At 40.9% G+C, this 17,931-nt stretch overlaps 1 protein-coding gene across 1 annotated transcript in view; it reads right to left on the bottom strand.

The window, feature by feature from the left end:
• The window catches only part of HCK (HCK proto-oncogene, Src family tyrosine kinase), a 52,208-nt gene extending 36,507 nt beyond the window's left edge, over positions 1-15,701 (bottom strand). Inside the window, exon 1 of the mRNA XM_060771831.2 lies at positions 15,532-15,701. The gene's annotated coding sequence lies outside the window, so the exon portion shown is untranslated. The remainder of the gene's footprint in view (positions 1-15,531) is intronic.
• Between the last annotated feature and the right edge of the window lie 2,230 nt (positions 15,702-17,931).

Below are 17,931 nucleotides of genomic sequence, written 5' to 3'. Positions count from 1 at the left end.
ACAGTGACAAATGCAAGATACTCCACTTTGGCAGAAAAAATGAAATGCAAAGATACAGAATGGGGGACAATGAGGCCTGGCTTGAGAGCAGTATGTGTGGATCTTGGAGTCTTCGTGGACAACAAGTTAAACATGAGCCAACAATGTGATGTGGCAGCAAAAAAAGCCAAAGGGATTTTGGCCTGCATCAATAGGAGCATAGTGTCTAGATCTAAGGAAGTAATGCTACCCCTCTATTCTGCTTTGGTTAGACCACATCTGGAATATTGTGTCCAATTCTGGGCACCACAATTCAAGAGAGATATTGACAAGCTGGAATGTGTCCAGAGGAGGGCGACTAAAATGATCAAGGGTCTGGAGAACAAGCCCTATGAGGAGCGGCTTAAGGAGCTGGGCATGTTTAGCCTGAAGATGAGAAGGCTGAGAGGAGATATGATAGCCATGTATAAATATGTGAGAGGAAGCCACAGGGAGGAGGAGGGAGCAAGCTTGTTTTCTGCTTCCTTGGAGACTAGGACGCAATGGAACAATGGCTTCAAACTACAAGAAAGGAGATTCCACCTGAACATGAGGAAGAACTTCCTGACTGTGAGAGCCGTTCAGCAGTGGAACTCTCTGCCCCGGAGTGTGGTGGAGGCTCCTTCTTTGGGAGCTTTTAAGCAGAGTCTGGATGGCCATCTGTCGGGGGTGATTTGAATGCAATTTTCCTGCTTCTTGGCAGAATGGGGTTGGACTGGATGGCCCAGGAGGTCTCTTCCAACTCTTTGATTCTATGATTCTATGAATAACTTCTGATAATAATAGTAATAATAATAGTAATAATAATAATTCTGAGAGCATCTCACTTGAGAAATTATTATTATTATGTTAATTTATATCCTGCTTTTTCTCTCCTCAAAGAGACTCAAAGCAGCTTTGTTGGGTTCTTCTTAACAAGTCCGCTTCTCGATAGAGAAATAATAATAATAATAATAATAATAATAACGTTTATTTATATCCTGCTTTTTCTCTCTTCAAAGAGACTCAAAGCAGTTTTGTTGGGTTCTTCTTAACAAGTCCGCTTCTCAATAGAGAAATAATAATAATAATTATTATTATTATTATGTTTATTTATATCCTGCTTTTTCTCTCTTCAAAGAGACTCAAAGCAGTTTTGTTGGGTTCTTCTTAACAAGTCCGCTCCTCGATAGAGAAATAATAATAATAATTATTATTATTATTATTATTATGTTTATTTATATCCTGCTTTTTCTCTCCTCAAGGAGAGTCAAAGCAGTTTTGTTGGGTTCTTCTTAACAAGTCCGCTTCTCGATAGAGAAATAATAATAATAATAATTATTATTATTATTATGTTTATTTATATCCTGCTTTTTCTCTCCTCAAGGAGACTCAAAGCAGTTTTGTTGGGTTCTTCTTAACAAGTCCACTTCTCGACTGAGAAATAATAATAATAATAATTATTATTATTATTATTATTATTACGTTTATTTATATCCTGCTTTTTCTCTCTTCAAAGAGACTCAAAGCAGTTTTGTTGGGTTCTTCTTAACAAGTCCGCTTCTCGATAGAGAAAGAATAATAATAATAATTATTATTATTATTATGTTTATTTATATCCTGCTTTTTCTCTCCTCAAAGAGACTCAAAGCAGTTTTGTTGGGTTCTTCTTAACAAGTCCGCTTCTCGATAGAGAAATAATAATAATAATAATAATTATTATTATTATTATTATTATTACGTTTATTTATATCCTGCTTTTTCTCTACTCAAGGAGACTCAAAGCAGTTTTGTTGGGTTCTTCTTAACAAGTCCACTTCTCGATTGAGAAAGAATAATAATAATAATAATAATTATTATTATTATTATTATGTTTATTTATATCCTTTTTCTCTCCTCAAGGAGAGTCAAAGCAGCTTTGTTGGGTTCTTCTTAACAAGTCCGCTTCTCGATAGAGAAAGAATAATAATAATATTATTATTATTATGTTTATTTATATCCTGCTTTTTCTCTCTTCAAAGAGACTCAAAGCAGTTTCGTTGGGTTCTTCTTAACAAGTCCGCTTCTCGATAGAGAAATAATAATAATAATACTTATTATTATTATTATTACGTTTATTTATATCCTGCTTTTTCTCTTCTCAAAGAGACTCAAAGCAGTTTTGTTGGGTTCTTCTTAACAAGTCCGCTTCTCGATTGAGAAAGAATAATAATAATAATAATAATAATTATTATTATTATTATTATGTTTATTTATATCCTTTTTCTCTCCTCAAGGAGAGTCAAAGCAGCTTTGGTGGGTTCTTCTTAACAAGTCCGCTTCTCAATAGAGAAAGAATAATAATAATATTATTATTATGATGTTTATTTATATCCTGCTTTTTCTCTCTTAAAAGAGACTCAAAGCAGTTTTGTTGGGTTCTTCTTAACAAGTCCGCTTCTCGATAGAGAAAGAATAATAATAATGCTAATCATAATTCTGAGGGCATATCCATTTGAGAAATTATTATTGTTATTACTATTATTACTATTATATTTATTTATATCCTGTTTTTCTCTCCACAAGGAGACTCAAAGCAGTTTTGTTGGGTTCTTCTTAACAAAGCCATGTCTCGATTGAGGAATATTATTATTATTATTATTATTATTATTATTATTCTGAGGGCATCTCAATCAATAAGTTCTTCTTCTTACTATTATTATTATTATGTTTATTTATAACCTGCTCTTTCTCTCAACAAGGAGACTCAAAGTGATTTAAATGAGAGGGGATATCACCCTTAAATAAAATATAATATACAATAGAGATAAGCAAAGAAATAAGAAGAGAAAATAATAATTATAATTATTACCTTAGATTATTATTAATAATAATTTCTATTATTATTTTAGATTTCTATTATTATTGATTTCTATTATTATTACTATTAATTTCTATTATTATTTTAGATTTGCGTTATTATTGATTTCTATTATTATTATTATTTTCTATTATTATTATTATTATTATTATTGATTTACATTATTATTATTGATTTCTATTAGTATTATAGATTTCTACTATTATTATTATTGGTTTATATTATTATTATTATTATTATTATTGTTATTATAGATTTCTATTATTATAGATTTCCATTATCATTACTATTGATTTCTATCATTATTATTGACTAGCTGTCCCCTGCCACGTGTTGCTGTGGCCTAGTCTGTGTATTTGTGTTTTGTGTGTGTATATATGTGTGTGTGTGTAAATATAATATTCGTGTATATGTGTATATTTGTGTGTTTGTGTGTATATGTGGTTTTGGGCATACGTTGTAATGTAATTTTTGGTTTTTTGGCTTTTTAAGTCTCTTCCGTTGTTTTTCGGTGTTTTTATGAATGATGGTCACTTGTTGGCCTGACAGGTGTCTTGTGTCCAAATTTTGTGTAAATTTGCCCAGTGGTTTTTGAGTTATGTTAATCCCACAAACGAACATTAGATTTTTATTTATATAGACTAGCTGTCCCCTGCAACGCGTTGCTGTGGCCCACATGGAGGTTCTGTTTGGGAAGTTCAACCCAATTCTATCATTGGTGGGGTTCAGAATGCTCTGTGATTGAAGGTGAACTACAAATCCCAGCAACTACAACTCCCAAATATCAAGATTCTATTTTCCCCAAACCCCACCAGTGTTTACATTTGAGCATATTGCGTATTCGTGTAGAGTTTGGTCCAGATCCATCATTGTTTGAGTCCACAGTGATCTCTGGATGTAGGTGAACTACAACTCCAAAACCAAAGGACACTGCCCACCAAACCCTTCCAGTATTTTCTGTTGGTCATGGGAGAACTGTGTGCCAAGTTTGGATCAATTCCATCATTGGTGGGGTTCAGAATGCTCTTTGATTGTAGGTAAACTATAAATCCCAGCAACTACAACTCCCAAATGACAAATTCATTTTTTTTTTTAGTGAAGGACATACATTGGGTTGTTAGGTGTCTTGTGTCCAAATTTGGTGTCAATTCGCCCAGTGGTTTTTGAATTATGTTAATCCCACAAACAAACATTACATTTTTATTTATATAGATTTCTATTATTATTATTATTATTATTATTATTATTATTATTATTATTGGTTTTTATTATTGTTTTTATTATAGATTTTTTATTATAGATTTCTATTATTATTTATCTCTATTATTATTATTGTTATTATTATTGATTTCTATTGTTTTGATTATAGATTTCCTTTTCTGGCATCTCCTGATGACCAGCATAAAGATCCAAAGCAGAAGGAACAGGAGGCGCATCTACAACAATAGAATAACATTCAGATCTGGTATGAAAATTCCCCCAGAAAATCCAGTTTCCTTAAAACCACATCTGAGGAGGAAGTCAACAAGAAGTCAGGTAAGGCACTCCTTAATGGAGGTCTCTCTCACATTATACAGCTTTAAGTTCCATCTACACTGTAGAATGAATCCAGTTTGACTTCACTTTAGCTGCTTAATGCTTTGGAATCATGGGAGTTGCATTTTTTCAAGGCTTTTTGTCTTCTCTAAAGCGTGCTAGTGCTTCACCAAACCACAAATCTCACAATTCCCCAGCATTGAGCCATGGCAGTTAAAATGGTATCAAACTGCATTAATTCTGCAATGTAAACGGACTCAGGGCCAGCCTCAAATCTAGCGTTGGAAATATGCATTTCTCTCAATAGTGGCTGTTCCGTTAAAACAACAATATAATTTATGTAGCTCTCCAGATCCTATTTGACTACAAATCCCAGCAACTTTAGTCCTCATAGCCAGTGCTGAGGAACAGTGGGAATTCTAATTTATCAACATCTGGGGGGCCATTTGATTCCTACTTCTGGAATATACTTTCAACTGCACTGAACTCCATTATATGAGTCAACATTGACCATATAATGCAGTTTCAAACTGCATTACATGGCAGTGCAGACGAAGCTTCAGTTCCAGACTCATGTTGTTCATTCATTCAGTCGTCTCCGACTCTTCGTGACCTCATGGACCAGCCCACGCCAGAGCTCCCTGTCGGCCGTCACCACCCCCAGCTCCTTCAAAGTCAGTCCAGTCACTTCAAGGATGCCATCCATCCATCTTGCCCTTGGTCGGCCCCTCTTCCTTTTGCCTTCCACTTTCCCCAGCATCATTCCCTTCTCTAGGCTTTCCTGTCTCCTCATGATGTGGCCAAAGGACTTCAACTTTGTCTCTAGTCTCCTTCCCTCCAATGTGCAGCCGGGCTTTATTTCCTGGAGGATGGACTGGTTGGATCTTCTCGCAGTCCAAGGCACTCTCAGCACTTTCCTCCAACACCACAGCTCAAAAGCATCTCTCTTCCTTCGCTCAGCCTTCCCTAAGGTCCAGCTCTCACCTCCGTAGGTGACTACAGGGAAGACCATGGCTTTGACTAGGCAATGGATCTTTGTTGCCAGTCTGATGTCTCTACTCTTTGCTATTTTATCGAGACTGGACATTGCTCTCCTCCCAAGAAGGAAGCGTCTTCTGATTTCCTGGCCACAGTCTGCATCTGCAGTCATCTTTGCGCCTAGAAATACAAAGTCTGTCACGGCCTCCACATTTTCTCTCTCTATTTTCCAGTTGTCAATCATTCTTGTTGCCATAATCTTGGTTTTTTTGATGTTTAGCTGCAACCCAGCTTTTGCGCTTTCTTCTTTCACCTTGATTATCCAGACTCATGGATTTACAGATTTGAGCATCACTTGTCCAAAAAAACAACAAAAAAGTATTTCAAATATCTTTTTCCCCCCTGAATTTTGGAATACTGGTATATATATAATGATATACCTTGGGCATGAAATTAATGTATATTTTATACATATAGCCTGAAGGTATGGTAATAAACAATATTTCTTAATAAATTTGTGCAAAAAACAAAGTTTGTGTATATTCGACTATTAGAAAGTGATGGTGTCATGATCTCAATTGTGGACAATTTAGGAGTAATTCACATTTCAGAATTCCAGATAGCGGACCCTCTACAGACACACACATACAAACACACACACATACACCAGGATTGTGGAGCAGCTGGCTGAGTGTCAACTGCATTAAGACCACTCTGACCAAAAGGTCATAAGTTCGAAGCCAGCCAGGGTTGGAGTGGGTTTTCAACCAATTGTGTAGCCTGTTGTCGACCTTTGCAACCCGAAAGACAGTTGCATCTGTCAAGTAGGAAAATCAGGTACCACCTTAAAGTGTGGGGAGGTTAAATTAACTAATTTATGAGGCCATAAAAAAGACTCCAGCAAAGCACTCCAGCAAAAAAGCATGCAGGGAATGCGGAAGTGCGTCATCAGTGTCGCAGATGGACGATGAAAGCGACAGCTCCCCTGGCGGCCAGAAAAAGTTAAATAGCCTCTGTGTATGTCTGTATATGTTGTATGTCAAAATTGGCATTGAATGTTTGCCATATATGTGTACAATGTAATCCACCTTGAGTCCCCTGCAGGGTGAGAAGAGCGGAATATAAATGCTCTAAATAAATAAATAAATAAATACACATACTGTCGGTTTTGATACTACACACACACACACACACACTGTGAGTTTTGGAGTATTTCAGAATTCCGAATCAGGGATGCTCAAATGGTATCATTTATTTTCAAAGCTGCTTGTAACTTGGGAGATTCCTGCTTTTGCTAAACCTTCCTCCAGTGCTCACTTTTGCTTTAGGTGAATTGTTCAAGAGGAACTTAAGCACTTTCCCCTCAGAATTTATATTTATTTCACACACAAAATTGAGGAAGAAAAAAAGAAAAGGGAAACAGCACATAATGCTACTTCTTGATTATTTATTAATTCAGTTCTTGTGGGTTTTTTCGGGCTATATGGCCATGTTCTAGAGGCATTTCTCCTGACGTTTCGCCTGCATCTATGGCAAGCATCCTCAGAGGTGAGGTCTAATGAAACGTCAGGAGAAATGCCTAGAACATGGCCATATAGCCCGAAAAAACCCACAAGAAATGAGTGATTCCAGCCATGAAAGCCTTCGATAATATATTTATTAATTATTTATTTACTGTATTTATACCCCGCTCTTCTCAACCCCCCTTCTTGAGGCTTATTTATTTTATTTTATTTATCGTGTCAGTATCAACCAGACAATTGTATTACATTTTTAACAAATGTTTAACAAACAGACAAAACAGAGTTTGCAAGCTTGGTAGTTGATTAAATGTCCTTTGACCAGTATCTGGCCGCTTGGAGTGCCTCTGGTGTTGCTGCAAGAAGGTCCTCCATTGTGCATGTGGCAGGACTCAGGTTGCATTGTAGCAGGTGGTCAGTGGTTTGCTCTTCTCCGCACTCGCATGTCATGGATTCCACTTTGTGGCCCCATTTCTTAAGATTGGCTCTGCATCTCGTGGTGCCAGAGCGCAGTCTGTTCAGTGCCTTCCAAGTCGCCCAGTTTTCTGTGTGCCCAGAGGGAGTCTCTCATCTGGTATCAGCCATTGGTTGAGGTTCTGGGTTTGAGCCTGCCACTTTTGGACTATCGCTTGCTGAGGTGTTCCAGCGAGTGTCTCTGTAGAGCTTATAAAACTATTTCTTGATTTAAGTCGTTGACGTGCTGGCTGATACCCAAACAGGGGATGAGCTGGAGATGTCTCTGCCTTGGTCCTTTCACTATTGGCTGCTACTTCCCGGCAGATGCCAGGTGGTGCAATACTGGCTAAACAGTGTAATTTCTCCAGTTGTGTAGGGCGCAGACACCTCGTGATAATGCGGCATGTCTCATTAAGAGCCAAATCCACTGTTTTAGCGAGTGAGATTTTGTTGAGATGTGTTCCGCACTGGACATGCATACTCAGCAGCAGAGTAGCATAGCGCAAGGGCAGATGTCTTCACTGTATCTGGTTGTGATCCCAAGGTTGTGCCAGTCAGCTTTCGTATGATATTGTTTCCAGCACCCACTTTTTGCTTGATGTTCAGGCAGTGCTTCTTGTAGGTAAGAGCACGGTCCAGAGTGACTCCCAGGTATTTGGGTGCGCTGCCATGCTCCAGTGGGATTCCTTCCCAGGTAATAATCCTCAGAGCTCGGGATGCTTGTCTGTTTTTGAGATGAAAAGCACATGTCTGTGTTTTAGATGGGTTAGGGATCACCTGGTTTTCCCTGTAATAGGCAGTAAGGGCACCTAGACCCTTCTTGAGGCTGAAGCCAGTCCTTGTTGCTATAGGGGAACTAAGGTTGGCTCAAAATTCAAAATTCAAGAAAAGCTCCAGTATATCTAACAAAGCAACGCTTTAGTTTGTGTATTCCTGCATAACAGGAATCTGGACAAGATGGCTTTTTCAACTCTGATTTTAGAGCTTTGTAACTATTGCAGATATAGTCAATACAAGTTGAGCATCCCTTATCCAAAATGCTTGGGACCAAAAGTGCTTCTTATTTTAAATTTTGGAACACTTGCATATATATAGTGAGATATTTTATAGATCAGCATCTAAGCACAAAATTCATTTATGTTTCATATGTATTTTATATACATACCTGGAAGGTAAATTTTGTGTACAATCTCTCTCTATAAAAGTTAGGTAACGGTAAAAGGTAAAGGTTTCTCCTGATATTAAGTCCAATCGTGTCCGACTCTGGGGTTTGGTGTTCATCTCCATTTCTAAGCCAAAGAGCCGGCATTGTCCATAGACACCTCCAAGATCATGTGGCCGGCATGACTGTATGGAGCACTTTTACCTTCCTGTCAGAGCAGTAACTATTGATCTACTCACATTTGCATGTTTTCAAACTGCTAGGTTGCCAGAAGCTGGGGAGTTCATGACGCTCCCCGGATTCGAACCGGTGACCTTTCAGTCACCAAGTTCATCAGCTCAGCGCTTTAACCCACTGCACCACCAGGGGCCCCTATATAAACATTAATGTACCGGTATGTATATATGCATATTTGTTTGTTTGTACCATAAAAAATCCTCCATGGATTGATGGATCTGCCCAAAACCTGGCATAGAAACCCTTCATGGTCCAAATTAAAAGAATTGAATGGTTTGAACTACAAAAATTCAACATATTTGGACCCAGAGAAGAGGGAACGAAAAGGAACAAAGCAGATTGGCTGTGGCTAGGTGAAAGAAGAAAGAAAAAAGAAAGAAAAAGAAGGGAAGAGAAAGAAAGGGAAGAAATTAGGAATGAAGAAAAGGAGGAAAGGAAGGAAGGAAGGAAGGGGAAAAGGAATGAAGGGAGAAAGAAACTGAATGGAGGAGGAGAAAGAAAAGCAGAAAACTATGTGGGGTAAGAAAAAAGAAAGAAAAAGAAGGGAAGAGAAAGGAAGGGAAGAAATTAGGAATGAAGAAAACGAGGAAAGACAGGAAGGGAGGAAGGGAGGGAGGGAGGGAGGGAAAAGGAATGAAGGGAGAAAGAAACTGAACGGAGTAGAAAGGAAAACAGAAAACTATGAAGGGTGGGAAAAAAGAAAGAAAGAAAAAGAAAGGAAGAGAAAGGAAGGGAAGAAATTAGGGATAAAGAAAAGGGAAGATAGGAAGGAAGGAAGGAAGGGGAAAAGGAAGGAAGGGAGAAAGAAACTGAATGGAGGAGAAGAAAGAAAAGCAGAAAACTATGTGGAGTGAGAAAAAAAGAAAGGAAAAGAAGGGAAGAGAAAGGAAGGGAAGAAATTAGAGATGAAGAAAAGGAGGGAAGACAGGAAGGGAGGTAGGGAGGGGGAGGTTGTATGAGGAAAAGCTAAGGAAGAAAGAAAGGAAGAAAAAAAAGGAGATGGTACATAAGGAAAAATGAAGAAGGGAAGAAAGAACCACAAGGAAAATGCAAATTCAGGCAGTGCTGGGTATGTATGCTAATACGCACACACAGAGAGACTGGGAAATTTCTCTGGCACACTGTCTGCAGCAGTAGTTCCCTTCTCCATTCATTATGACCCCCAAACATCTCAAATAGCTTCCTGCTGAAAGACTGAGGGTGCATTCGCACTGTAGAGTCATGGGGCTTATAATTTTGCAAAGTCTTCAGTCTTCTTGGCTGGGGCCTCTCCAAAATACTGCTCTCAGGATCCCACAGCATTGAGCCAGAGCAGTGAAGGTGGTGCCCTGTACAAGATGCAACCGGAAGCAGACTTTCACTCATTTGATGCCGTTGTGCAAAGCTTGCAAAGCCTGGGCATTTGCCAAATCCCCCGCTGTGAACCTTGTATGTTTGCACATAAACAGATATTGCTACGGTTCAGAAATGATAAGGAAGCTGATCCTGAAAGGGACCTTTTTGAAGCAGGGGGTGGTGTGGAAAGTGCAAAACAGTCCAAAATAAAAATTGCTGAAGTTAACAAGGCAATACAGGAAGCTCTTTTTAAGCAGAAGTGTGATATCAGGCTTTTTCTGACCTCCTCCTTCTACTGCTGTGGTGGTTATGTTGTTGTTATTATTATTATTATTATTATTATTATTATTATTATTAACACAACAGGATGAGTCCACAGCAGACAAGATCCCTCTGCTGTCTGTTGTATTGGATACAATATAATAATAATAATAATAATAATAATAATAATAATAAAGTCAATGCATAGAGACTCACACAATACCAAGAAAACTAAATTGCAACTGAGGCCCCTTTCACACAGTTGTATAAAATACATAGTGAACTGGATTTTATTTATTTACGACATTTATGGCAGCGTGGACTCATTTAATCCAGTTCAAAGCAGATATTGTGGGTTATCTGCCTTGGTATTTTTGGTTATAGGGCTGTCTGATAGGGCCCTTAGATACCTATATCTAAGACAATCGCCCGAACATAAAAGAAAGCCAAACTAATAAATGCAGTACTGCTATTTATTATTTAGTTAGTTAGTTAGTTAGTTACAATATAAAACATAAATAAAAACCATTAAAACATATAATCGTCGGTCTCATTCTGTTAAAAACATTATCCAGTAACATCGTCTGGCCATTTCATGTTCATCATTCATAGTTCCTGAACATCAAGCAAAAAGTGGGCGCTAGAAATAACATCATACGAAAGCTGACTGGCACAACCTGGGGATCACAACCAGACACAGTGAAGACATCTGCCCTTGCGCTATGCTACTCTGCTGCTGAGTCTGCATGCCCAGTGTGGAACACATCTCACCACACTAAAACAGTGGATGTGGCTCTTAATGAGACATGCCGCATTATCACAGGGTGTCTGCGCCCTACACCACTGGAGAAATTACACTGCTTAGCCGGTATTGTACCACCTGACATCCGCCGGGAAGCTGCAGCCAATAGTGAAAGGACCAAGGCAGAGACATCTCCAGCTCATCCCCTGTTTGGGTATCAGCCAGCACGTCAACAACTTAAATCAAGACATAGTTTTCTTAGATCTACAGAGACACTCGCTGGAACACCCCAGCAAGCGAGAGTCCAAAAGTGGCAGGCCCAAACCCAGCACCTCAATCCATGGGTGATACCAGATGAGAGACTCCCCCCTGGGCACACAGAAAACTGGGTGACTTGGAAGGCGCTGAACAGACTGCGCTCTGGCACCACGAGATGCAGAGCCAATCTTAAGAAATGGGGCTACAGGGTGGAATCCTCGGCATGCGAGTGGGGAGAAGAGCAAACCACAGACCATCTGCTGCAATGCACCCTGAGCCCTGCCACATGCACAATGGAGGACCTTCTTGCGGCAACACCAGAGGCACTCCAAGTGGCCAGATACTGGTCAAAGGACATTTAACCAACTACCAAGTTTGCTAAATCTGTGTGTTTTTTTTGTTTTTTTTTAAATCTGTGTGTTTGTTTTATTCTGTTAGAATTGTAACACAATGGTATGGTTGCTGATGACACGATAAATAAATAATTCATAGTTCCGTTTATCTATTCCGCTGCATTCTCAAAAGCTTGCTCAAAGAGCCAGGTCTTTGAGCAAAGTCAGAAGGGAGGGGGCTAATCTAATATCCCTGGGGAGGGAGTTCCATAACCGGGGGGGCCACTACTGAGAAGGCTCTGTCCTTCGTCTCTGCCAATTGCACTTGTGAGGCAGGGCCTCCCCAGACGATCTTAAAGTCCTATATGGTTCATAGAAGGAGATACGTTTGGACAGGTAAGCTGGGCCAGAATCGTTTAGGGTAGTGTTTCTCAACCTTTCAAATGCCGCGACTCCTAAATACAGTTCCTCATGTTGTGGTGATACCCAACCATAAAATTATTTTTGTAGTTACTTCATAACTGTAAACTTGCTACTGTTATGAATCATAATGTAAATATGCAGGAGGCACTTTCATTCACTGGACCAAATTAGGCACAAAAACCCGATACGTCCAAATTTGAATATTGGTGGGGTTGGGTGTGTGTGATTTTTGTCATTTGAGAGTTGTAGTTTCTGGGATTTATAGTTAATCTACAATCAAAGAGCATTCTGAATTCCACCAACAATGGAATTGAACCAAACTTGGCACACACAACTCCCACAGAAGTCCAACAGAAAATACTGGAAGGGTCTGGTGGGCCTTGACCTTGAGTTTTGAAGTTGTAGTTCACCTACATCCAGAGAGCACTGTGGACTCCAACAATGATGAATCTGGACCAAACTTGGCACGAATACTCAATATGCCCAAATATGAACATTGGGGGAGTTTTGGGAAAATAAACTTTTAGTTGATGGGATTTATAGTTCACCTACAATCAAAGAGCATTATGAACCCAACCTATGATAGAATTGGACCAAACTTTCCAACAGAACCTTCATGACCAACAGAAAATACTATGTTTTCTGATGGTCTTTGGCGACCCCTCTGGCACCCCCTTGCAACGACCCCCACCCCCGGGGTTCCGACCCCCAGGTTGAGAAATACTGGTTTAGGGCTTTATAGGCTAAAGCCAGCACTTTTAATTGTGCTCAGTAGCAAATTGGCAGCCAGTGGAGCTGACGCAACAGAGGAGTAGTGTGCTCCCTTAGTGCTGCTCCTGTTAGTAACCTGGTTGCCGCCCTTTGGACCATTTGAAGCTTCCGAACAGTCTTCAAGGGCAACACCACATAGAGCATTTTGCAGTAGTCTATTCGGGATGTAGCAAGAGTGTGGGCCACTGTGGCCAAGTCAGACTTCCCACTATGTACTAATAATAATAAATAATAAACTTTATTTATACCCCGCCACCATCTCCCCGACGGGGACTTGGAGCGGCTTACATGGGGCCAAGCCCGGACAACATATTACAGCAAAAATAAAACCAAAACATAAACAACAAACAACAGCATCAAAATTACATTAAAAAAAGAAAAGAACATATGAATACAGTAACAAAATATCATTATAATAAACACAATAACAGAGATAATGGGCGGGCCATATATATATATATAATATATATATATAAATGCTCTGTGCATAATGAGTACCTTAAAAACAAAAGAACCAATGAACGAAATCACACCAAATTTGGCAGTAAAACGTCTCACTACACAAGGAGTGACCATCACTTTAAAAATTGTGATTTTGTCATTTGGGAGTTGTAGTTGCTGGGATTTATAGTTCACCCACCATCAAAGAGCATTCTGAACTCCAGCAATGATGGAATTGAACCAAACTTGGCACACAGAACTCCCATAACCAACAGAAAATACTGGAAGGCTTTGGTGGGCATTGACCTTGAGTTTGGGAGTTGTAGTTCACCTACATCCAGAGAGCCGTGTGAACTCAAACAATGATGGATCTGGACCAAACTTGGCACAAGCACTCAATACGCCCAAATATGAACACAGATGGAGTTTGGAGGAAATAGACCTTGACATTTGGGAGTTGTAGTCACTGGGATTCACAGTTCACCTACAATCAAAGAGCATTCTGAACCCCACTAAAAACAGAATCGGGGCAAACTTCCCACACAGAACCCCCATGACCAACAGAAAATACTGAAGGCCATTCAATCCAACATCAGGGCAAGAAAATGTAATCAAAGTCCTCCTGACAAAGAGCCATCCAGCCAGAGATATAGATAGATAGATAGATAGATAGATAGATAGATAGATAGATAGATAGATAGATATGATTCACACACAGAGAGATATAGTATCATAGATTTGGAAGGGACCCTTAAAGAAGGGCAATGATTTGTTGCATGTTCCAGGGTGGGCAAACCAGACATTCTCCACATCAACACTGACAAAGAAACAGCAAGAAATATTGCTTACCCACAAGCATAAAGACATGACATATATTAGAAACTGACACTTTCTCATTACTTTATTTTCCAGATCACCAGACTGGGCCACAGCAATGCGTGGCAGGGGACGGCTAGTACAGGATAAAATGTTTGAAAACTTGAAAGGGATAAGAATAGGAGCAAGTTATTTGGAAGGAGCTGTACCAGAACTATTCCCACTCATTACCTTTTGATTTGTACTTCTTCTTTTACGCGCTCCCTTCAAATATCACTACAAAACAGCATTAATTCCACAGTGTGGATGCAGATGCATCCCCAGACTTTGTGAAGAACATGAGAAGAAAAAAGTCCAGGTCAAGAAGCTCCTTTTTTGGAGGCTTTTGTAAATCATAGAATCATAGAATCAAAGAGTTGGAAGAGACCTCAAGGGCCATCCAATCCAACCCCATTCTGCCAAGAAGCAGGAACACCGCACTCAAATCACCCCTGACAGATGGCCATCCAGCCCCTGTTTAAAAGCTTCCAAAGAAGGAGCCTCCACCACACTCCGGGGCAGAGAGTTCCACTGCTGAACGGCTCTCACAGTCAGGAAGTTCTTCCTCATGTTCAGATGGAATCTCCTCTCATGTAGTTTGAAGCCATTGTTCCGCGTCCTAGTCTCCAAGGAAGCAGAAAACAAGCTTGCTCCCTCCTCCTCCCTGCGGCTTCCTCTCACATATTTATACATGGCTATCATATCTCCTCTCAGCCTTCTCTTCTTCAGGCTAAACATGCCCTTAAGCCGCTCCTCATAGGGCTTGTTCTCCAGACCCTTGATCATTTTAGTCACCCTCCTCTGGACACATTCCAGCTTGTCAATATTTCTCTTGAATTGTGGTGCCCAGAACTGGACACAATATTCCAGGTGTGGTCTAACCAAAGCGGAATAGAGCATGGGGAGCATTACTTCCTTAGATCTAGACACTATGCTCCTATTGATGCAGGCCAAAATCCCATTGGCTTTTTTTGCCGCCACATCACATTATTGGCTCATGTTTAACTTGTCCCGGAGGACTCCAAGATCTTTTTCACACGTACTGCTCTCGAGCCAGGCATTGTCCCCCATTCTGTATCTTTGCATTTCGTTTTTCCTGCCAAAGTGGAGTATCTTGCATTTGTCACTGTTGAACTTCATTTTGTTAGTTTTGGCCAATCATCTCTCTAATCTGTCAAGATCGTTTTGAATCCTGCTCCTGTCCTCTGGAGTCTTGGCTAATGTCGGAAGGGGCTTTGATGGTGTCTTTCCTACCTGGCACAATAAAAGAGGGTTGGACTAGATCGCCTTTGGGGGTCCCTTCCAACTCTTCTAAGGTCCTATGAGCCTACAAGTCGCATCTCGAAGGGGTTTGTTGTTTCTCTCACCTGCCCAAAAGCGATTTCCGACTTTCCGGCCAAAAGCGGCTCCCGGCTTGGATGCGAATCCTGCTGCTCAGCTCAGCTCCCTTCCCTCTCTCCCAGAATGCGCTCCTGCATCCCCAAATCCGCTTCAAAACCCCAAAACCCAGGCTCCGAAGTCCCTGCTCCGGCTGGCTCTCTCTGCCTCTCAGCAGCTGTGAACAGCAAGGAGGGACCGCTCTCTTCTCAAGAGGAGGAGGAGCCAAGGCCGGCCCAGGAAAGAGATCCGGATGGAGAGGGAAGCCTCCTAAAGATTGCAATATTGGGATTTCCAAAGCAGGGAGGGAGGGAAGGGGCTTCCTTGCGGACTGCCACTCCCAGAATCCCCCAGCCAGCATAGCTTCCAAAAGGAAGCCCCTTCCCTTCCCCAAGACCTGAAGGCTTCCCAAGCTGCTGCTGACTCTATTTCAAAGGAAAGCATTGGCAAAACCACCCCTTTGCCTTAAGCAAAACCCCCATAAAAACAACCATATAAATTGTGTTGTCGAAGGCTTTCATGGCCGGAATCACTGGATTGCAGCATTCTCTCCTGACATTTCGCCCACATCTATGGCAGGCACCCTCAGAGGTTGTGAGGTCTGTTGTAAACAAGGCAAGTGGGGTTAATATATCTGCGGATTTGTAGGTTTTTTCGGGCTATATTCTGCTTTGGTTAGACCACATCTGGAATATTGTGTCCAATTCTGGGCACCACAATTCAAGAGAGATATTGACAAGCTGGAATGTGTCCAGAGGAGGGCAACTAAAATGATCAAGGGTCTAGAGAACAAGCCCTATGAGGAGCGGCTTAGGGAACTGGGCATGTTTAGCCTGAAGAAGAGAAGGCTGAGAGGAGATATGATAGCCATGTACAAATATGTGAGAGGAAGCCACAGGGAGGAGGAGGGAGCAAGCTTGTTTTCTGCTTCCCTGGAGACTAGGACGCAATGGAACAATGGCTTCAAACTACAAGAGAGGAGATTCCATCTGAACATTAGGAAGAACTTCCTGACTGTGAGAGCCGTTCAGCAGTGGAACTCTCTGCCCCGGAGTGTGGTGGAGGCTCCTTCATTGGAAGCTTTTAAGCAGAGGCTGGATGGCCATCTGTCAGAGGTGATTTGAGTGCAATATTCCTGCTTCTTGGCAGAATGGGGTTGGACTGGATGGCCCATGAGGTCTCTTCTGACTCTTTGATTCTATGATTCTATGATTCTATGATATGGCCATGGTTTAGAGGCATTCTCTCCTGACGTTTCGCCTGCATCTATGGCAAGCATCCTCAGAGGTAGTGAGGTGAGGATGCTTGCCATAGATGCAGGCGAAACGTCAGGAGAGAATGCCTGTAGACCAGGGGTCCTCAAACTTTTGAAACAGAGGGCCAGGTCACAGTCCCTCAAACTGTTGGAGGGTCGGATTATAATTTGAAGAAAAAAATGAATGAATTCCTGTGCACACTGCACATATCTTATTTGTAGTGCAAAAAACACTTAAAAACAATACAGAGAAAAGCGGTATATAAATACTGTACATAAATAAATAAAATTAAGAACAATTTTAACAAATATAAACTTATTAGTATTCCAATGGGAAGTGTGGGCCTGCTTTTAGGGTTGTTGTTATTGTATGCTTTCAAGTAGTTTAAGACTTAGGTTGACCCTGAGTGAGGGCTGGGTAAATTACCTTGGAGGGCCGTATCCGGCCCCCGGGCCTTAGTTTGAGGACCCCTGCTCTAGACCATGGCCATATAGCCCGAAAAACCCTACAACAACCCAGTGATTCCGGCCATGAAAGCCTTCGACAACTCTTGCCTGTTGGAAGCAGGTGTGAATGTTGCAACTGGTCACCTTGATTAACATTGAATAGCCTTTCAGCTTCAAAGTTTGGCTGCTTACTACCTGGGGGAATCCAGGCAGTAAATAAAGAAAAACATTCAGAAAACAGGAATTCCAGGCATGAATGAACAGGGCCAGCTAACCCCTCCCAACAAAGGATTCCCCCAGGTACTAAACAGGTAGTAAACATTGAATAGCCTTGCAGCTTCAAGGTCTGGCTGTTTACTGCCCCGGGGAATCCTTTGTTGGCTTGATGCGCCTTCCTCTTGACACATTTCTCCCTTTCACCTTCCATTCATGCCTCTTTGAAATCTGCAGCACTGCTGGTCACAGCTGACCTCCAGCTAGAGTGCTCAAGTGCCAGGCCTTCCTGGTTCTCAGTGTCTATGCCACAGTTTTTAAGGTTGGCTTTGAGCCCAAGGTTGGCTTTGAATCCCAACCATCTTTAAATCTCTTTCCACCAAAATTACATTTCTTGTTCTTGCATTGGGAGTAGAGTAACTGCTTTGGGAGACGGTGATCAGGCATTCAGACAACATGGCTAGTCCAGTGGGGT

Source organism: Anolis sagrei, chromosome 4 (genome assembly GCF_037176765.1).
Source record: "Anolis sagrei isolate rAnoSag1 chromosome 4, rAnoSag1.mat, whole genome shotgun sequence".
NCBI lineage: Eukaryota > Metazoa > Chordata > Lepidosauria > Squamata > Dactyloidae > Anolis > Anolis sagrei.
Note: the sequence above shows the minus strand (reverse complement) of the source record. Positions and strands in the feature narration are given on the sequence as shown.